Below are 22,942 nucleotides of genomic sequence, written 5' to 3'. Positions count from 1 at the left end.
AAGCAGAAAAAAAATCTGAACCTTTCATAATCTCCTAACTGCAGTAACCAAAGGTTAAATACTACTGAAGACTGGATCAAACTTTTTAAAACTCTTCATTGTATCCAATTATGTGCTTTCCCATTTATCTGGTATAAAAGGGAATACTTTAACCAAATCTGACTTAAAAGCAGAGAGATAAGGCAGCTAGCTAAACTGGAAAACTGTAATAGTGTCAAAGTTACATGGATGTGTGTCAAAGAAATATGTTGCTAACACTGAATAGCAAGGTAAGCATGCCTACCTTAAGCTGAAAAGCAGTTTTAAGGAGCAGCAGTTTTAAAGAACAGCCGAGGTTAATTTGCATATATATATATATATATGTAGTTAACAGTCCTGTATATAATATAAGTAACATCCAGACACCAGACCACAGATACAAGCCTTTCAAAACAGTTAGTGTCTGATTCTCAGGAATCTTGCCCTCTCCAATGCAGACTGTATGATGTCAACTCTGGAGAACGGAGGCAAAATGGAACAGGAGGAGAAAAGGCACCTGGAAAGAGGTAGCCCAGTGCTAGGCAGGATGATGCCACTCTGAAAGGTGCTGCATTAAGGAGAAAAACAATTTGAAATAGTTCTTTGTGTTCCTCTTCAAAATAAGATTTTAATGATACTGAAAATAGTTCTCAAAGGGAAAGTGAAGAAAAAATAAACTTCAAGCTAGATAAACACACATGTTCACAAGAAAATATGTAAATACTTATTGCACTTTTCCATCCATCACCACAAAACATAACACTTTATGTCCAGATTTCCTTACAGTCTAAATTTTAATCAATGCCTTAATTGCCACTAACAGCTAGAAAATATATCACTTTCTGGTCCTGGATTAGTTACCTTGAACACAAACGAGCTGACAACTGTAACAGAAGCCTTCCCAATACAGAAGAATCAAAATCATGAACTTCCCAGAGCCTGCACAAAGCAACCCTTTCCTTCCTTACCCAGCCAACTGTGTGACTCATGAGAAACAGCTGACTGCACCCAGAATGAAGTCTCCACTGGAAATCAGGCTCATGTGTTACATTTGATGTACTTCAGGCAAGTGAACAACTTCATTATAACATTCCAAACAGGTTTCCAGGAACAGCGGCACCGTGAATTAGGGGCTAAAGGAAGAGGAGTTGTCAGTTGTAACTGCATCAGAAAGAAAAACAGGAACACATTTCCTGGGGTTTTTTCAATTACACTTCAAGAGCTATTGTTACTAATAGCTGCTCCAAGCTGTAAAAACTGCAACCTCAGAGGGCAAAAGTCAAAGAAACCCTACCAATTTTCCCCAGATTACTCACAGAATTAATAAGATCATTTGGGAGACAGCCTTGAGGTTATCAGAAATCTCTCATCACATGCCCACAGTACACTTTTGCAGCATTTCTGTTTACAACTGTTTAATGAACTGCAGCACTGAAGCGGAAATCCTCTCGCCTGCTAGTAGGTCGTGCTGGAATGCAATTTGGGTATCTACATATTTTGCGTTTCCAATAGCAAAGTTAGGAAAAAACGAAGCAGATAAGTCTTTAGCAGTTTTTCAGTACATGGTTCTAAAATATCTTTATAAAAGTGTATTCACCACTGAAGAAATAAGTATCAAAACGTATACACCACTATTATTACCAATAGCATAAGCAAATTATCTTAATTATTCATGATACAATCAAACAAAACATTGCCTTACAGTGCCATAGAAAGTGTTCCTTTTTAAAATATTTTTTAAAGCAATAGTCTCAGGCAGGTAGAATCAATCCAAACAATTACAGTTCCATAGTTGAATTGCACACTGCTGTTTTGACACACAAAAAATTCCTAAATATAAGTGGAACTTCATGGAGGCTATGCTGCAAACTGATTCTTGTCAAGGAAGGAATCACAGGGTTTTAGCTACAGGTATGTCTTCACTACACTATGTTTAGGCACTTAGAGGGTTTTAGCCCAACCACTGCCACTATTTGTGCACAAGTATCTCATATTCTGAGCACTTGCTTCAATGAAGTTCCACACATTACTACCTATGCAGAACAAAACAGGCAACAAGTTGGGTATCACTTTCAGCATCCAAAACATGGCTTGCCAGCCACAAGCTCAGACATCTTTTGTGAATTTGTGATGGGAGGTCAGCAGGAGACAAAACAGAACTGGTATGCCAACTACAGGATAGCCTCCCAATAAGGCCACAAGAGTAAGTCAGAACCAAGTAGAGATCAGACAAAGACAAATGAAAATAAAAATGAAAAACAGACAAAGCAGGACCTCAACTTGCCCTTAATGTGAAGGGCTCAGTCAAACACCCAACATTGCTGGAAGTGTTGTGCATTTGAAAGTAAATCCTTTCTTTTGGTTTTTTGGACAAATGTTATGAGAAGAAAGTGAAAGGACTTGAAGACGATGAATAGACCTAGGAACCAGAGCAACATTATAGGAGGGCAGAGAGACTGAATGTCATCATCAGGTTGGAACCCACAGATCTGGCCAACATATGGCCTGGGAATAATAATGATAAAAACCCCAAAACTTACTTCCCTCCTTAAAAGGAAAAGCCAAAAAGAATCCCCAGAGCAGTCTGTCACAGGTAAGAAGTTGATTTAACTTTGTTATCAATTTGAGAGAAATCACAGTATTTGTGGAAGGATTTTGCTGGTTCAATCAGTACAATCATTGGAGATTTAAGATTATCAGGCACTCATTGTCACAGCTTAGAAGAATGTTTTACAATATTTGACTTCCCTTCCTACATCCCAGGCAATCCAAAATGGATTCCAAGCAAGCAGAAAAATTAAGGGTCTTTAGCCAGTTATGTCTGTTTTACTTGAAAAGTTATAAGCAGAACAAATCCAGCACATCAAGAGACAGAGGTAGCACAGAGGTACATGCTAATACACATACACTTAGTTTCCAAAATGGAAAGTTAAATCTGAATATGGAGCAACATTGTGTCTCAACTGCTGTACATGGAAGTTCACTGTCCTGAGAAGGGTTAACATAGCAAACATTGACCATTTCAACGTGCAAACCTGTGCATGTTTTTTGCACATTAGAAATAGCCTTAAAACAGAGACATTCCAAGTCAAATCTATTGTATGACGTGCAGTTTTAAGAAATCCCATGACACCACTGTTGTCTGCTATTTAGGCACTGCCGATTCACTGTTTACATGCATGTGTTGAAGAGACTCCTGTCACATGCAACATTCTGCATCCAAGTTCAGCATTTTGTTTGTGTTAGCATGAACTTTTGCCCACTCTTGAGTGATTATGCTTTTTGCACCGGAAAAGCTTAAGATGAGTTTTAGAAATTCCTTTGTCAGGGCAGATTCTCTCTCCTCCCCTTCCCTTCATACAAGCCATTGTACTTGGGGGGGGGAGAAGAGAAACAAAGTTTTTAATAAACTCTCAGAACAAACAAACATGGGCACATACAATTTTGATAAGCTAAATTACCAGTTATCTACACATTTTGTCCCAAAAAAATGTAAGAACAAAGGGTATCTGTTTCTTCCCCTGTACTGCTACACCACCTGGCTAGCAGAGCTGTGTGTCCTGCCCTGGAATCAACTCATACATTTCAGTCCTCTCCTAACAGCAGCTCTTGGCTCCATTCTTCTATTCGTAACATGTTTTCTTTATCACCGGTAACATGTACTGCATTTGCCATCTGAACAGGCTGGCAACAGCAGTTTGCCTGCCTGCAGAACATTGCTGCCTTCAGCTACCTTCAACTTTTGACAACTGTTCAGTACAGACATTTCTGTATCTGGATATTGCTTTATGAGTTTGAGCAGCAAAGCGGTAGCTGGATCACCTAACTAATGAGACAGATGTACACTGGCTGGTGATACTGATTGCAGCAGGGATGAAGCAGACATCCCTACTGCCATAGCAATTGGTTATATGTCGTGTAGGTTATGAAAGAAAACCACTGTCTTGGAGAAGTCACCTGAAGTGATAAGATGCAAGGATAATTCCAATTACCTGGAAGTGACAATCACATCAGTTTCCTCCTCTGTCAATCTTGACGAGCAGACAAGAAGTTCTTTGACTATGAAAAGTGAATGTCTGTCCTGGATCTACTGGGACTAGCATCACAGAAATGCAAGGTAGAAATGGACATTTTCCCTTCCTGAAAGCCTTACGGCTGGTAGCATCTGGAGGCATCTATTAGCTTTCTTACAGAATTTTTGTAGACTTGAATTGGTTTTGAGCAGTGACTACCTGAGGCCTTAGAAATGGCATAGCTTTTCTCTGAACAGAGGAGAACTTAGGCTTGTAGTCATTCTCTTCACATACTCACTGATCATTCACCCAAACTGGTCATATCAATGGTGTTTCAACGGAAAAGTCCCATACTCTTTTGCTATTTCTGAGGCAACCATAGAGCTACAAGTAACTTCACTCTACTGTTATCCAGGGAGTCCAACTACCACTAGCCCAACATCTTTGAGTTCTTAAAATTTTCCTGCAAAACCCTCTATCAAACAGGTAACACTGATTTTTCTCCTTTTGTGTTGCTTCACCAGTAACCCTGTGTTTTAGTTTGTCCAATACAATTTAAAAAAAATCTAACTTCTACTTTCCTTGGATGGTGACTTCTTGTCAGAACTATGTTTAACTTGGGACTTTTAGACCAAGGTGCAATCTTTACATAAGAAGATTAGTAGGCATATCATATCCCCCTTCTCCCTAAAAGGTAACTGGTATGGATTTATTATTTCATCTACAGTATCTTCAAGCAAAAATTTTCAAGTCTCTTATATAAAAAAGAAAGTGAAAGACGACAGCATCTACCCTCTATCTTTAACTTTAGATATTACCAACAAAACAGAGCTATTATCAACAAATAGCTATTTAAATATTTATAATTCTGAGTATTAAAAATAAGGAAATTTTTAAATGTCTTTTTAACATGAAAGCAAGGATTGAGAAATTATGAAGTACCAAAACACTAAATATACTGCACGTGGAATGGCTCAGAAAGATAACGATGCATCTTAGAGATTAGGAGTGAGAAATTAAGTTCTCAACATGCTAGTTGATAGCCAGCTTCAGGCAGTATCCTCTTAAAGTTAGACAACTTCACTGCTCATGTAAATTGAATGGATGGCTTAATTTCAGAACTGACAGTCTCAGAGAGTCAAGAATTTCTAGGCACACAGGAGCCTGTTTCCATTGCAGTTAACCATCAAGTTTGGTTTGTTTTGTTGTTTTTTTTTTTAAATAGAAATCTCATTTCTCCACAGTAAAAAGCTTTTACTCAGTAGAAGCCTCAGGAGTGATGGGAAGGGGGCAGACTTGCTCTCAAGAATGCCCTGAAGTTATTTCAACATACCCTGACAATTACCACCGCGTCAGAAGACTCCCAAGCATACTCCAGTCAAGGCCTCTGCTATGCATTTTGCACTGGGTGCAGAAAGCTACATGAATTAGCAGTCTGAGGAACTGTAAGCATCATGCTGTTCTTGCCTACTACATGAATATAAAGTACCTTACTCAGTACCCAAATGTAATAACATCTGTATAATTTAAATAATCAAAAGGTAAATATTTGTGTGCAAGCTGATGGCAGATTTCTAATACTCTTAAACCCTGATTTATGTCAGGAATATGATCTCATGGTTATCTGTTCTTTACTTGAGGTGGAAAATTAACTAGTACAAACTATTTGCGCTCATTTGCCAAGATCACATCTCTGCAAAGGGTATTTAAGAGAGAGAGAGATCAGAACAAAGTTTCTCATTATCAGTATCAATGTCATGCCACTTAACACTTTCTAAATTATTTTTTTTCTATGAAATCAAATTTTTCTTAAAGTTTGGAAGAGTTAAAAAGCAGTAGTTGTACCTGGATTGAAAATAAACACGGTCTGAACCGATTAGCCTCACAAGGGCAGGAAGGAATCTCAGGGTAAATTTCTAAGTGGAGCTCTGCTTGGAATTTCAACAAGGTAATTAAGCATAGACCACTTCAAAGTGGGACGTGTCTATACTGATTACTGGAACATACAGTATTGCAGAAGGGGAAAGTCAGTACTTCAAACAGCATTTGGATAAAATATAGATTTTTTTTTAAATCTGTACTCTACAAGAAACATAACAACAACAGACTGACAGAATACTTGAGCAGGTCTGCTTCTCATTTTTTTCAGCTAACATTATTTATGCCCATATACAAATATTTCTTTGCAAGCAGTAGAACTTAGCTGTTGGCTCCAAATACCTTAACATAATTAGAATGGTTTTAAACAGTAGTTATGCCATGGTTCCTAATCTTTCCATGCAGACTGCATGGTACTGCAAATCCAGTTTGTCTTCTCTCTAGCTGACCTTAGGTAGTACTGCACCTGAACTAGTCCTGGTCGAATTCAGAAGCGTCTGTCTGATGTCCCTCCTCCAGCTCATGTCATACATGATACTAGCTTTGTTGATGATCATGTGTGCCAACATGTTGGCTTCTTTCTTCTGTCTGCTAATTTTCTACTTTCAACTCCAAGCTTTTGCAGACAATCAAGAGAACACACTGCTCTGTGCCATACACATATTACATTGCCTGGATTGCCCTGAACATTGATTATTCATAATAAACTCTTCCTTCATGCTCACTGACTCCCTCAAAAGATTTCCAAGTCAACACTCCTCTCCACAAAAGCTAAGCTGTAAATATATTAGTTTTATCTGGTTTGTCTGGTACAGAAGTGGGGCTTACACCACTCCTTCCCTTCAATTTGCAAGCACAAGTGAAACAAGTGTTTAAATGACAGTATCAGAGAAAAGAATTGGCTGCTGGGCTTCAAGTTAGCTCATGTTGCAAAACAGCAGCTAACACAAGCAGTATGGCAACTGACCACTATTTTGGCAAAAACGAATTGCAGCTATTATATAAGATCCAGATTTTTTTTTTTTTTTTAGGAGGAAAAGGGGAAATTCACTTGTCTTTATCCTAAAATAGAATTCCTGCTTTTCAGTTTGTTGGTTTGGGGTTTTTCTTATAAAAAAAATCTGCAATTCTGAATTTATGATGACTATATCCCAATGCCCAAACAGATAGATTTGCATTGAAAATATATTTTGTGGACTGAGGTGCATGGGCTCAGTGATTCGAAGCTTTGCCTGAGATGACGTCAGCCAGTTACAAATAGATTCTAGGTGCGCTGTGAGAACTGGGAGTACAAGCCAAAATCCCTGTCTCCTTCTCTGGAGACCTAGACAGAAGGCAATATTTCACTAGTAGGATGGAATACACAAGAAAGGAAAAATAATATACCTGCCTTTTACAACAGAAAGCAATTTTGATAGATGACCAAATAGGTCATGTCTTCAAATTACCGCAACAAGATTCAGGGTCTTTTTTTTTGTTTTGTTCGTTTTAAAAATACAAATATATACACTTTCAGTCATATTTAGTTCAATGCGCTTCAGAAAAAATGTCATATTCTGCAGATTTGCAAACTGAGAACATATGGTAGCATTAGGCACACCACAATAAAAAGAGAATGCCGCCTGTTCAGCTGAACATCTCTTCCTGCACATGTACACAGATGGAAGCAGCTGTTGCCACTAAATATCTCAGAGCTGAAATGCATTTGAGAAACTCTTCTCCCTTCCCCAGGCAGGACATGGTCTTATGGACTGCAGCAAAGCTGGATGGGGTAGAAAGTAAATGCAAGTAGTGAGGTGGTTTGTCATTCTCCCATGCCCTGTAACAAGCTATGAAGAGATACTCATATAGCTTTGAGAAATTAAAAGACTAATACAAATATAACTTTATCCTGTAATTGTTAAGCTAAGCAGCAACACTGTAAGTGCACACTTTCATTTTATAGCATAGCACAAGTGAAAACTAGGCTTCTTGCACTAAACCATCAAAACACACAGTTTGCCCATCAGGTCAGTACCAGAGTAGGCAAAAAAAGTAGTGTCTGCAACACTGGCTTATACTGAAAAAACAAGGAGGTGGAAGGATGAGGTAATGGAAAGAGGGAAAGCAGTTTATTACTCCACTCACTCTCCCCTTGTAGAGGACTTTGAGCACTCAGGAACAGCAGAGGACTATGTTCCTACTCATGACCTTTCTTCAAAAAAGCGCAGTACAGAGTCTCAAAAAGTAACAGAAAAGTCGGGGTGGAGGCAGAAATCTGCCATTCCAGCACTCCCACTCCTAGCTTAAAACTTTGAGGCAGACCAATTGCTATTTCACAGTCTGCTGATTTGCTCTACTTTCCATGAACCAAGAATGGTTAAGACATTTTAACTTAATCTCTGCTTAATGTCTCAGGTTAATCACATTAAAATTCTGTTGCTGGAATCTTTAACATCATCAATGGCAGTAGTGGACCACTGAATGTAAATGTTCAATAAAGAAAACGAAAACTAAGAGTCTCCTTGCTACAGAAGATGAGCCAGAAGTCCTTTTTCTTGAGGATTTTAGAGACAGGTTAGTTTGGTTTGCATGTTTTTAGACAGGTGTACACCTATAGTAAGAGAAATTACATGTAAATTGGTACAGAAATTACACGCTTTTCTCCAACATTTATCAAGTTATGAGAAACCATTAGCAATGGTATTGAAGCATACTTATTTATAGATTAGAAAAGGCATTACTGCCTTCTGTAGCTCATGAAGTCATTTCTCTTGTAGAAACTAACTACAATATTATACACTGCTGTATATGCAACTGTAGGTATTTCAATTCTGTGATTGAAATATACGAATGATTATGCTGAATCAACCCACAAGATAATGGATTTCTCAATCTTCAAAAAAACCCCAAAATATCTGATTCTTCAGAGAAAAGTATGATTGCCACAAGATGGACAACTCTATGGGGAACGTTTTCCCTAGAAGTTATTTGAGCTGTAAGTTCATAACTATGAAAGTTTGTTTTTACTGATTAAGGTTTCACATTTGGAGTCCATGATATAATTTTCAGATAAGTTTCAGATATGGCAGAGGCCCTATCTCTACGACATCAATTCTGCAACCATATAGACAAATTTTCTGATTTCCAAACAAATTATGCCTCTTATAATCCATCTCATACTTCCAAGAACTGCAATTTTTGCATTACTATAAAGAGAGTAAATCTGTAGAAGTGGTTAGTGTTGGACACTGTTTTCCCTATCATAGTACAGCTTTGCAATTAAATGATTAAAACTGCCATGGCATACACAAAGAACACACAGTATATCAACACAGATAGGTACAGACAGTCAGGCTCTCTGGGTAACCCATTCCAGTGTTTGATCATCCTCACAGTAAAATAAGTGTTTTTTCTTATGTTTAAATGGAGTTTCTTGTATTTTAATTGGTGCCTGTTGCCTCTTGTCCTTTCACTAGACTGGGATGCAAAGAACAAGAGAGCTGCAAATGAAAACTGCTACTCACAAAGAGCTGTCAAGCACAAAAAGCTGTCAGACAAGTGAGAGAGATTTCTAATCTGTAGGTACTATTGTATTGTTTTGCTTGGAAATGCAGAAGGTAAAGATTTCTAGCCTGCTATTCAGTCCCTTTAAAGATGTTAACTGGGTAATGTGAACATGGGAAGCAGGAACACACATACATGCAAGTTTTATTTGCAAGTTCTTCTCCATGTTCTGTCACCTAAAACACCCACACATTTTCCATTTCTATAGAGAAACTGTGCCAGTATCTTCACACACAGCTGTATTTTTCCTTTCGTCAAATGAAAAAAGGTTTAATTCTAGATTTCAAGTAAATGTTCCTACATTCACCTCCAGACTTCAGTCCATCACTTATCCAAGCAAAGAAGCGAACAGAAGAAGGAAAAAACCCAACTTGACAAATCCATGAATCACACAAATATTTTGCTTCCAAGGACATGGTCAATGTTTAAGTTATGCATTGATACAATCTTAAAGGCACACCCTCTGCTACTTCAGGACCTCATCCTCCAAAGCTTCTACCCAACTTCCATCCCACCCACCAAGGTACAAGGACATTCATTAATTTTTCACCTCTGCAATAGGATGCACTTACGTTTGTACTATATTTTAACTCATTTAATTGTTCTACCTGCTTTGTAACAGAGTCATTACCTGATCAGATATGACGACCATTAAAAGAAAAATAATGAAAATAATGAAAAGATTCAGTAAAGAAAATCCTAATTTACTTAATTGCCTTGTAAATCTAATTCATTCAACTTCTCTGCTTCCAGTTCTTTAGAGATATGAATGGCTCATTTGATCAGCTCTTATTTAGAGAGTCAATTACTGTACTGGCAAAATGCATCTTTAATGCAACTGCCACCTGAGACCGCTTCATTGTTGTTCTCAATTGATTCCTCAGGTCCTTCTCCCAAAGGAAAGTTCTTGTCAGTGTTGCAGCATCTTTCTCTAAGCCTCTGCTTTTATTCTTCTCTGCCAGCATCAAGAAACTGATTCCCAATCATAGAATTTCCATCTAAACTCCATCCTAACTCTACTTCGTAAAGCAACACTGTTGCCATTCTGACTACAATACTCTCCCAGAAGGCAAAGGAAAAAAACCCCATCAATATCAAAAGACACTGAAGTTACAGAAATTATTTACCTTGCAAAGAAAAGGAGTGCACCATACTAAAAACTATATGGAGAATAGCTGCACAGAGGAGTTAGCCAGAATTGAGAATTTCTGTCCTTGTTGTCTCAGAACGTTAAGTGGTTTCTCACATTCATGAGACTTGCATGTTATATTCCCACCTTTTATTGTTTCCCTATCAGCTGCCTGCATTTCCTGTATTTGCATACAGCACCTTCATTTTCTTCCCCATACCTCACGTCCTCTGAGCAAGATGCAGCTGGATGAAGCCACCAAGCATTTGGCATGTGGAAATCAAGGCTGGGGAAAGAGAGCAAAGCCTTATTACAGCCAGATGTTATTGCTCTTACTGGAGCTCCACACTCAGGAGTCTCATTAGAAAAAATATTGTTCCCAGTTGCAGCCTAACAGTGGAGAGAAATACAACAGAAGTAAAGCAAGTTGTCTGCTCATGACAAGAGAACATTCAATAAAAATCTAAAGTTGGCACCTTGATATCTTTGAAATCAATCAGCCTTTAGAATTCACTGCCATGTGATGCTAAACATGGAATACAGCAAGATTTAGTGCACTGCAAATTTTTATGGTTGACAAGAACATTTAGCTGCTCATACTATTAATGCTAACAGAAAGACTATTGGAAGAGAGATAAAAATCTGATGTTTAAAGTGTTAAGCTTTTCATGTCTCTTGCTCAAACTATAACAAATAACTTCACCCTCTCTAAGGTGATAAGATTCCTTATGATAAGATTCCAGCCCCATCCCTGCCCCACCAGCCCCAATGTTCTTCAGCCCCTGAACTGAGCTGCTTCTCTTGGCAAAGATCACAGAAAACCATTCTCCCCCAGACCCCCCCCTCATACTAGGTTATATTTCAGCTCGGTTGGCAAGCCGAGCTGACTCAAAGGTGGACCTGACACTTGCCAGAGCTGGTGCAGAGACAAGGCTATCGCACTGGCTTAGCTGCCGTATGCAACTTCACCCTCAGAACAGGAAGCATTTAACTGCTTGCTGTAACATTTGTCTTAATGCTGTCTTTGAAAACGACTTTTAAAGGTGCAAGTCTCTCTCCATTTATTCTAAAGGGAGCCCGGATGACTAGCACTGACTAGGTCCTTAACCATTTAAACAGCTCAACTTATCTATTATGAGCTCTCTCCTAAACTATTAAGCCGAGGCTGCCCCGGCAAACAGATTCTCCCAACTACCTACCCCAGTACTTTCCACCAACCCTGAAGCTTCTGGCAGTAGCTGACAGAGATGACACAGTAAACAGCCAGATCACAAGTCAAATTCAACACAGCCACTTCTACATTCTTTAAATGCCTCTCTATCGAGGACAGATCTTATTTTCTGTCACTACTTCTCCCCAGACATCCCATTACTTTCTTCATTCTTCCTAAACTTGCTTTTTCTCCAGCTTTTTAATGGTGCACTCTTCTTCCTGTTTATTCTGTTCCTCTATGCTTGCAAGAGCATCATTCCTCCTATACATACGCGGCATTCTGACAGGCCTTGTTCATCAGGACTTAACTTCTTCCAGCCTGCTCACTACTATTAATACTCACTCCTCTGCCATCTCTATCTCATCTCTACCCAAACTACCAGAAAATTAAAGCAAAGTAGTGACTAAAATGGTATTGCAAAGGGGTAGTCAACAGCTCTCTCATTAATAAGCCTTTTCATACCCTAGGGTAAATCTGATGTTTCTTTTCATGTTAGTACCAGCACCAAGTTAATATTTACTTTCAGTATCAAGATTATGGTGCTACCAAACAGTAATAAGTCTCAACTAAATAGTCTCAAGAAATTAAGTTCTAAAATTAATCTTTTAAAAATACTTTTTTTTTTTAAAACCTCTAATGACTATTAGAATGGGAGAAGATATTTAAAAAAGGACATCTGTCTGAAGCAGTTTCAAAGCACAGTATCAATTATATATGAGTTTCTAGCATTTCATGATCACAAAATGAAGTTATCTTCCTTACACTGAATTATGACAAACTATGCAGTTCTTCAGTATTCAAATTCTTCTCATGTGTTGAACAACACAGAACTAGCACTACCAAAAATCTTCAGCTCAGGCAAGGTATCTTCAGTTTAATCACAGGAGATAGTTATCTGACCACAAGATCATAATAGAGATAAAGATTTTTACTATTACATGGCCTAGCAAAACCAACTTAAATAAATACGAATATGGTATTGGATTTCTAACCTGTAGCTAAAGGTACCAAAGTAAACATGAGTTTGCATCTGTTCCCTTATTTCCATTCGCAGAACATGAAGGTGTAAGTACACAATGTTTTCAGCACTGCACACACATGAGAAATGGGCCATTCCTTTAATTCAGTCTCAGAATTACAGCTACTCCCTATAAGCTTTAATAGACAGGACAATTCAGCCAGAACATCCCAAAAGGGAAACCACAGAAGAAGCTTCCCAGAGACAGAATATGGGAGAAAAGGAAAGGCATACTGTCTTTTACACTCTTCCCAGAAGAGCAGCAACTTTGTGGTATTTCACATTTGTAGAAACCTTTAATTCAGGCATTCAAATAAAACTTCCATGACATGCACAGAACAGTCTCCTAAAAAGACAGAGGACCACTTTACTACTTTGGGTAAAGTTTATGCTGTAAAATGCTATATTTCTGTTCAAAACTTAAAGGAAGTTACAGAATCCTTAGAAAGCCAGTGAAAAAAGTATGTATTGTACACGAGATACTCGAAATAATAGAACAGTCATGCAACAACATAACAGTTGCAAAAGATACAGCCATAATTTACTTAAGTTCAGCTTGGCTATACACATTCTACATAAGAATATTATTCCTAAAAGGTCAATATATAAAATCAAGTATAAACAGATCAATTGCAAAATCAGGATGAAACTCTCAGAAGCTACCCAGAGTTTCAGCCACTCTCAGATCACTGCTTCTTGCTTATGACAGGTGGATTTCTGTAGGAACACTTTGTTTTCATCAATTACAGCTAAATCACTGTATAACTAAGGTTATACTGTGCAGATGTACCCATTAAAATCCACGCCTGTTCAGACAGACAATTTAGTAATTCCACCTGAGCAGTATTTTTTTTGCTAGAAGTGCTAGTTTGCCCTAGGTCAAATCACTATCAATTTCTAATAGCCTAAATGAAGTAATCTGGTCTTTTTCCAATTGCCACTTAACCCCAAATCACCTACAAGAAAAAAAAATAAGAACACAATCACCAAAACCTAAGATTATTCTGGTGAACACCGCTACTGGCACTACCCAGGCCAAGCAGCAGGTACAAGAATCCAGTCTGGACATGATGAAGCCCTGGATATCCAGTCCCTGGATCCCCTCTGACCCCTGATCACTCAGAACATTTCAACAACTTCAGTAGGTTTTCCATGAGACATTATTGTGACTACAGCATGATACAGAATAAGCAATCTTCATCTTACAGCACTGTCTCCAGCTTCTCCCATGAATGTAAAGCTATGGATTAATATTTTATTTGTCAAAGACGAAGTCCACACACTAATTTTTATCAGATTTTATTGCCATTCTCTCCCAAGACCAACTCAAATATTTTTCCCCAAAAGTATTTTTAAAATTACATCTTGTAAGCAACATATAAGTTCTTTCCCTTAGAAGCAGGATCCCATTTAGTGCAAGTTCAAGATACTAAGAACACATCTAAAAAGCACACTGATTCCTTGGGCAGTTGATTCTTTATTAATACAAGTATTAAAGCTCAAAATTGTATCTCTTCTCAAATAACGGAAACAGCTCTGTAACAAAGCAACAAACTGTAGTACAGCATGAATATGTCATTGTCTCCCTTTAGCAGATAATTTCATTTCACCAGTGCAAATTTTACTATAACTACCTTCCACTGCTTCTCCCCTCTCAAGGTTTTTTCTGTTTCGTAACACTCTGGAAACCCAACGTCTTGCTTTGAAACAGCTTCGAAAAACTGGCCTATGGCCAACCTGCAACTGATACTACAGTTTAAATACCTTCCCAGCAAAGTTGCACAAACTTCAAAATACTCTGGGATCAGTCATTAAAATGTTTTTGTTTCAGTTACAACACTAATGAAAACCAAATGTCTAAATTTATTTTAGCTAGCTTAATGGTCTAGGGACTTTGCTTAAGAGAAAGGTCTGAATCAACCCTCATTTACCCAACTGAATAGGTTAGTCAGTACAACATTGTGCAGAGATATGGATAATACTTTAAAAAGATTTAATTATAAGAGTGTTTCAGCCCCAGATTTAATTAAGGAGGCCCAATTAATTGCCTCAATTTGATTCTTCTTCTCTGAAGTCTTAGAGTACAGTGCACCCGAAACTATGCACTTTTAGCTGCAAGTTTACAAGGTTCAATTTGCAAACAGATTTAAGACCCAAAACTAATGCTACACTACAGGATAAGTTATTGCAAACTGGATGTTTTTACTATCCAAATAAGGTACACAATAACAGACCCTGCCTGAAGTTTAAGCCTTCCCAAAGTATCTGCTTGTAAAAGATTTCACTGTGTTATGCAAGTCTATCTCGAAGTTAATATACATGCCACATTCAGCGAACATAGGAATATTCTGGGTGGGAATCATAGAATACGAAATGAAATGCTTCATACAAAGCTGTCTTTCAGCTAAGAGTCATGACATTCTGCTGCCGGTTTAATCCATACCCTCTACAATTAAGCCAGCAAATCCAATGCTGGTTTTGTAAGGCTTAGCAATCTATAATGAACATTTACCCCTAAATTCATTTTAGAATGCTTTGCACATACTTCTCCACAGCAAAGAATATCAAAGTTCTGCTAAAACAAAATCAACAGAGCCTGACACAAATATCTACATTTTCAATGACAACACTGTTGACCATCATCTGTATCTCAAGATATTTAGAGCATGCACCACCTGTTTCCAACTAGCATTCAAACTGTTCAACCACACAATTAATGACAGCTGCTAAAAAATCTAAAATATCAGGGAAAAGAAATAAAAGTTTAACAACAGCTATGTAGGACTGAGGCAAGCCAGAGTCTTTTGCTAAGTATGAGTCATTATAATACATACAACACTCTAGTAACGTATATTCGCATTTCACAGCATTCTCTTCAAGACCATTATAACTCAAAAGTTAACAGTTTCTTTGTCTGCATGAATGCCAGAGTCTGCCTGCGCATAACAAGTGTTCCTAGGACAGGAGAGCGAGCAAGCCATCTGCACACTTCCAGAGTCATAGACATACTTAAGAAATCCCTAGCACAGACTTTCCAGTACCCATCCCTAACATGTTAATCCATGCTATTTAGCCGGGAATGTATAAAACAGAGCAAAAAACCTGCTCGAGAGGCGATACCAAGCGCACAAATTCGAACCCAAAAAGAGAAGTTGAGATTCAGTCATTTAGAAATCATTTATTCCCTAAAACATGTAAAAACTGATATACAGCAAGAAATTAAAGGTTATAGATCATTGATCACCCAGGAAGTAGGCTTTATAACATCAATTCTAAACACATTGCAACTTTATTTGAAAGTGCAAAGTTTACTTATGAGCACTGACATTCTTGCCATGCTTTCAAAGGTATGTAGAATTCTCCCTGTGTAGACATCCTTCTTTCTAGCATGTCAAGACATTGAAAAGAGTAATTTTTTATATGCTTATTTCAGAGTTGCACAAAAACATCACATGCTTACAGTAATTAATTTCACATATTTAAGAGGTTCCTTTTACAGAAATTAGAAGATAGAATTCTAGTGCCAAATAGCTGATGTTTTTCAGTTAATCCCAAAAGGAAGAGAAAGGAATAATACAGGAAAAAGGGGTACTTTAGACTACTACACTTAGGTTTCACAAAAACACCCCAACATAAAAGGCATCCAAGGCCTTAGCTCTCTGCCTTCGTCACGACTTTGACGTTTATAGGTGGTAGACATCACATCAAGAGCACTAGAAGCAATGTTTCAGCTACACTACCTCTAAAAGCAGCAGCCAACATGATTAAATAGTTCAGCTATTTAAACGTAAATGAAAAAGTATGTTAAGAATAATTTCTTATTCCTCCTTCTTTTGTAAGTCCTCCCACCTGCTCTTCACCACTTTAAGAGAGAATCAAGATGTAACATTTCTCCACCGAAGAGAAATAACTATGTAAGAAAGACTGAGCAGTATGAATTCAACCACACCCTTCAAGAAACTAACTATAAAAATACCATTTCTCAGTATGAATTTTCTCAAAACCTGGCAGACTTACAGAACACTCACATACATAGCTCTATCCAGTAAAGAGGTCCTCTTTTGAAATTTCAAATAGATACAAGAATGCCTTCATTTATTAAACTGAGCATACCTACATATCTTAATTTCTCAGGCATTCACCACAGAAGATTAATAAAGAGCATGTGGATCAAACAAGCAATACCCGTAGAGATCAAGAATCACAAATCTCTGCAACAACATAGTGGAAGAGAAGTTCCCGCTATCAAGTACTGTTTGCACAAAGAACTATAGTGGTACAAATCATGAGCTCTCAGGAGGCTCCCACATCCCATCTGCACACAAGGGGAACTTTAAGTTTTAAACCTAACTTACGGTTTGGGACAAATTTCTCAAAAATTAATCTACTAATACTAATGTCTAGTAATACACATTCATTCCTCTCTCATAAGAAAATAGTCACATCAAAAGCAGATTATGGAGAAACAACAATACTGAAGAATTAAGTCTCAAATTCAGAATATTAAGACTGATTTTTATGGCTCATAGAACAAGCTTCCCTATCTCATGCAAGAGATTTAATGTTTTATGTGAACACGCTGTAAGGAAAAAGCAGATAAATATTAAGTCTTCTCCAGTGAAGCAGAACCTAACACTTTCCATAGATTGAGCATTCTCACTTTAATGCCTCATCTACTTGGTTGTTTAGTTCAAAAGATACCTCATATCACATGAGCTGTTCCAGAACAGCAATATAGAGGCAAGTACAGCTTAAGAGCAAGGTGGCTGCTCAGCTTCCTTCATATCAACACACTCACAGGAACAGTCACCCCTTTTGGAATAAGAGAACAACATCCTGAATTAGTGTCTTCCCCCCCCCCCCCCCCTCTGCATCTGAGGCATTTTCTCTGCCTCAGAGAAATCTGAAAACATTTAATAGAGATTACTCTGTGAATATTTAGGATCTTGATGGCTGGTAGCGTCAGCTTTGGAAGCTAGCTGTAGGGTTGGGCCAAGAGGACTGATGGAAGATGAGGTAATCCAGCAGATGTATATAGCACTTTGGGTTTTCTTCCCCTGTCACTAGCCCAAGTGGCTTTTCTGTCTCCAGCACAATTTCCAAGAATGGAAAATAGACATACGGGATGATTAGAAAAAAATACAAGGTGACTTTTACCTAGAAATCTACTTGGAAAGTAGGCTTGAACTGCCATAAAAGCAGACTAACCCAAGAGCATTTGGTCACTGGTGATTACCAGCGGAGAGACAGTTTGGTATTGTTAAGACAACACCTAATACAATGAAATAAGCATAGACTGTAAAAGGCATTCATCCCCAAGCACTGTCATTTTATAACATCCTGCTGAATTTGCACATTTGTGGTATATGGGCTATAACAGAGCCGGCAAGGGGAGCCATACCATATCAGGCCTCAAATCCCGAAGCTAGAAGTCTGTTTCCCAGCTATTCCAGTGACTATTCTTGCAACTTCATTTAATCATAGACATGTGATACTAGCCTCTTCAAATCCATGCCCACCTTCTTCCCAAAGAAGCTGAATTCGAGTCAAAGAAAACAAGACTACAGCTTGCCTCCCTGTTCTGTGAGATAAAGGTTCCCTGCCTTTGATTATGAAATGGAAGGGGACAGAGCCATTGTGGCTGTGGAGTTCCAGAATTAAGTTGATCTCAGGATGCACACAAGGCTCAATTTTACAAAGAAAACTGCTAATTGTTTCTTTTGCCCCATTAAAAGTGATCATCTATCTTTTAGAGAGCTGTTTCTTTAATAGGTGTTTTTCTTCCTTACTCATCTTTCACTTTCCACGTGAGGACATTCACCTTTTCACTCTTTTCCACTATGCTGCCTCTTGAATTTTGGCTTCTCTTTTGACTTATTTGACCAAAAAACTAACCATTTGTCCTGCAACAGTTGTTTGCCTTGTCCTTAAGGACTGCACAGCTTAGAATGAGACATCAGCAGTATTTAATATACTTGTATCTTCACTATAACAAAGACAGAGTTCACTTTCTTCAGCTTTCAAACATGCCTGCCCATGCCTCTTCCAGTGTGACCTGGGAAAGCAGCAAGTTAATGTTTGATTTCTGTTTTAACCGTATACTTTTTCTAGTGGTTACTTAACAGCAGAGTCTGGTGTGCTGTGCAGGTAGTTTCCATGTGCTTAAAAGTCAGCAGTCAGTACTTCTGAATCAAGATTTGAGGGGTTACATAAACACATTCATCTTTGTGATCCTTATTTTGGAAGAGGAGAAAAGTAAATGAGTACTTAGGAAGGAGCAAAGCAGATGGTTTAGAAGGCAGAGAACTGACTAGAAACATACTTCAAGTGTCATATTATGTAAGTAGTCTCTCCTGGACATTTGATCTATACATGCAGGAGTTTTACTGTTTAATTTCCTTGTTGTGCCAGCTCTTAGCCAGACAGAATTCACCATCCCCTTTTCCCAGATCACAGGAAGTCTAGGACCTTTCCTTACTTCATGAAGGTACACAAAATACAGCAGGTTTTGCAGTGGCAATGCTGCACTCCTCAGTTCCTGGGCACTGCAATAATGCATATATGTTGTCTACCTATTTAAATGCCGATTGACAGGACTCCAAAGTACTGCAGGGCACACAAAATCAGCAGGCTCATTTTACTGCAGAGGGAAAAACGCAAACTGAACAACCGACAAGCTAGTGCAACGTAAAAATATACACATGAACATCTCTGCATTAAGTCATTCCAAAGTGAACTTAATCCATTTTCAAAGCAGACAGTAAAATTTACATTCACTGGCCAGTTAACTCCCAATGACAACAGCATCATTTGGATGCAGTACATTCATTTGAAAATAGCTAGCATGAACCTTCTCCACCTCATTCCTCTGTAAACAAACATTAAGAACCTGACATATCCATGGCAACTTGTGCTGTGGAAACCAGAATTCAACATAACCTTTTAAAAAATTATGCCAGTTCTTTCACAAAGAATTCACTGAAGGAACTATAAACCCTGTAGGGTGACACTGTAATAATAAATTTAAATGTAAACCTCAGTGAAGGCCTAGCTTAAAACCTGCACCTGCAGAAAGAAGCCCGCAGGGATTTCAGTCTGATGCGACCTGTTTTAAAGAAGGTATTTCATTACCCTAAAGACCGCACACGCCCTCTCACTCTTCAACACTGCTGGTTTGTCAAACCAGAATGAAGTCATACTAGCATGGCCCCCAGCCTCTTAAAGAACTTAAATTAAAAAAAGAAATCCATAGGCTAGTGGTATTGCTCTAACAATGCTAAAAGTCAAATCAGTTTATACTGATGCAGCCTCCTCACTTAGAAAAGGTAGGTAGTAAACAGAACTGGGATTCCAATAAAATTTATATTCTGCAAGCTTTCTGTACCCTTATAAATCATGAACAGAGCCAAACAACTATACCATACGTCTGAAGTCTTTGAGAAAGGAGCTATCTTCAACAGTAGTGAGGAAGGGGAAAAAAAAAAGCAAAGGAAGAAAACAAGAGGCTGCATTTTCCATATACAAAGACTAGGGAAAATACAACAGTAAATTCTACTGTGATAGGTATTTTTAACCTACAAAAATTATAAACAGTTGTTCTTTAACCTGAAGATACTGTAGCAGAAGTTGTCAAGCAAAACCTAAAGATCCATGAATGAAAGCCTTGGACTTTCATACTAATTTTTAATGCAGAAAGAGATACATGTCAGAGTTGTCTGTAGCTACAGAGACAAAAAAAATTAATCCTTACAGCATAACATTCTGTGTGTGGAAAACGGGGCCAGGAATTAAGCACGCCCTTCAGCAAATCATAATTCAACATCATATCTAAGATTAAGATGCTGACAGTTCTGTCTCTTAGGCCCAAGTTCCTGCTACCAGACTACACTGCCTCTTATTCATGCATCTTAATTGCTAGTTTTAGGAAAAAGGGCATGCAAGATAAAGGCTGGTATCTGCTAATGAGGGAATATTTTCTTTTATATCTTAACTCTAACTCAGAGTAATGAGCAAAGCAGTCTGAAATCTCAGAATCTGATGTCAAACTTACCATGGGGGTTGAAGAGTCTAATTTCCCCCTTGTCCCCAAAGCTTGTGAAGAAAGATGATTCTGGAAGTTTGTAGGCGACAGTAGACACTTAGCGTATCAACTGGAAGATATTTACAGTCATGAAATGGAAGTGTGCCAGAAGATTTATAAAAGTATTTCTCCCCTCTCCCCCAATGCAATGTTACTTTTCTTTGAAGAGCAGGGAGTGGAAATGAGAGAGTACAGATGTGCAATTTTGATAGCAAGACCCATTAGCACGAAATAAGAAAGTGATTAACATGGGCCCAGTGCTATTAACCACTTTGATACCTTTTTAATGTTTATGCCCCTGCTTTCTAGAAACCCTTCTAGGATTTTCTAATACTATAAAATAATGGTTGGAAAGAAGCTCAATAAATCAGCTAATATACCCTCTCAGGACTGGAGGAGAAAAGCACAGTTGAGACACAGTTAATCTGTGCCTTACAAGGCATTCTAAAAATGGAAATACCACAAGCAACCTGTTCAGTGGTTCATAATTTTTCTAGTGTCCATTTAAACCATCTTTGTTGCAGTTTAAGCACATCTTTCTGTGAAAAAAATAATTACATTTTCAAGACTTTGTTCTCTTTGCTTTCCTCTATACTCTCTTGAAGTACTGTTCCTGAGGTGAAATGCCTAAGCCTAGAATGAAGGACTGTCATTTGATTTATGGAAAGGTATCCTGCTTATGTATCACAGTACATCTGACTTGTTTGCAACATCTGTGTTAACAGAATCACATCCAGTTTAACTGCAACATCTCCAGATCCTTTGCACAAAACTCATTCTACTCCCCCACTGTCTACTTATACAGAGATGATCAATAAATGGAGGATCGAGTCTCGTCCTTATCCAAAAGGCATATTCTTCCCCAGACTACTTCTCCACTTTCTTCAAATCATTCTGAACCCTAACCATATTTTCCAATGCACTTGCAGCAATTCCTAGCTTGGTACCATCTGCTGCTAATATTGCATAGCCTTAATGTTTCACTTAAGTCGAAATTAGTGACAGAACCCTGCAGAGACCATTCAGTCTAGACATCCTCTGGTCTGACAGTGATCCACAAAACTATTCAAGGTTTTTCATCAACTTTACAGTATTTAGAGAAACATTTCCTTGCTTTTCATATGGACAAAATAATTAGAATAGCTCATTAAACTAAGAATGTATTTGTTCCTTCCAAATAAGACTGGATACCATATCATGAAAGGAGATTTGACTGCTTGTGAATTTTGAGAAAAATCCACATTTATGTTTAACACCTTTATACTTTTTCCCTGAAGAGCTTACTAAGTAGTTCATGTTTGTTGCAACGTTTTTGCAAGTGGTCTCCAGCTCTCTAGTGGTTCTTTTCCACCTTCCCTTCTTAGATACAGGTACTACTGGCTTGGCTTCTCCCCTTCTTTAAAGAACTTTATCTGTCAACATGGAAACTGATAATGGTTCTGAGACCAGGAACCAGGTGAAGCAAAATAACCTTGTTTGAATTTCACCTGCTTTTCAAATTAGCACTTTTATAAGTGTTCTTCATTATTCTCCTTACCTAAGGAAAGTTCCTACACTTCTGTTTCTGGGGTCAGGTATAATTGCAGTTTATCCTGCGATAAAGATAAATCTGAAGCAACAAGTGCACTAAACATACAGTTTTCTCAGCATCACATTACATTTCTTTACTCAGTTGCAGGCCAACCCCTTATTCTTCTTATCACCACATAAGCTATTCTAGAAGTACACTATCTTAACTGCAGTAAGCATAAGAGGATGCCCTTAGCATCAAACATGCCTGAAGAGATACAGAGGAAGAGCTGGTCCTGTAGGAAAACCTTTCTAGAGACAGAAACACACTAATGTAAACAGCTTACTTATATATGTTGTACAGTATAACACCTTTGTATCATGCATTTTATTATTTAACCATATTTACCTTTTAATCTTTATTCTAAAATTATTTAACATAACTTTGTCTCAGTGTCAGAACTCTCAGCCAATATGTGCTTTTAACCAAATTTATAGAAAGAAATCCATACTTTCATTAAAGTATGAAACCATAAAT

At 38.0% G+C, this 22,942-nt stretch overlaps 1 protein-coding gene across 10 annotated transcripts in view; it reads right to left on the bottom strand.

Annotated features, from left to right (window-relative positions):
• Nucleotides 1–22,942, bottom strand: part of DISP1 (dispatched RND transporter family member 1) — a 92,627-nt gene that overhangs the window by 60,572 nt on the left and 9,113 nt on the right. The window contains exon 3 of one of the 10 annotated variants that reach the window (XM_072857007.1): nucleotides 20,866–20,965. The exons of the other annotated variants lie outside the window; for them this stretch is intronic. The gene's annotated coding sequence lies outside the window, so the exon portion shown is untranslated. The remainder of the gene's footprint in view (nucleotides 1–20,865; nucleotides 20,966–22,942) is intronic. 10 annotated transcript variants of the gene reach the window in all.

Source organism: Ciconia boyciana, chromosome 3 (assembly GCF_034638445.1).
Source record: "Ciconia boyciana chromosome 3, ASM3463844v1, whole genome shotgun sequence".
Lineage (NCBI taxonomy): Eukaryota > Metazoa > Chordata > Aves > Ciconiiformes > Ciconiidae > Ciconia > Ciconia boyciana.
This window is presented reverse-complemented; position numbering and strand designations above follow the sequence as displayed.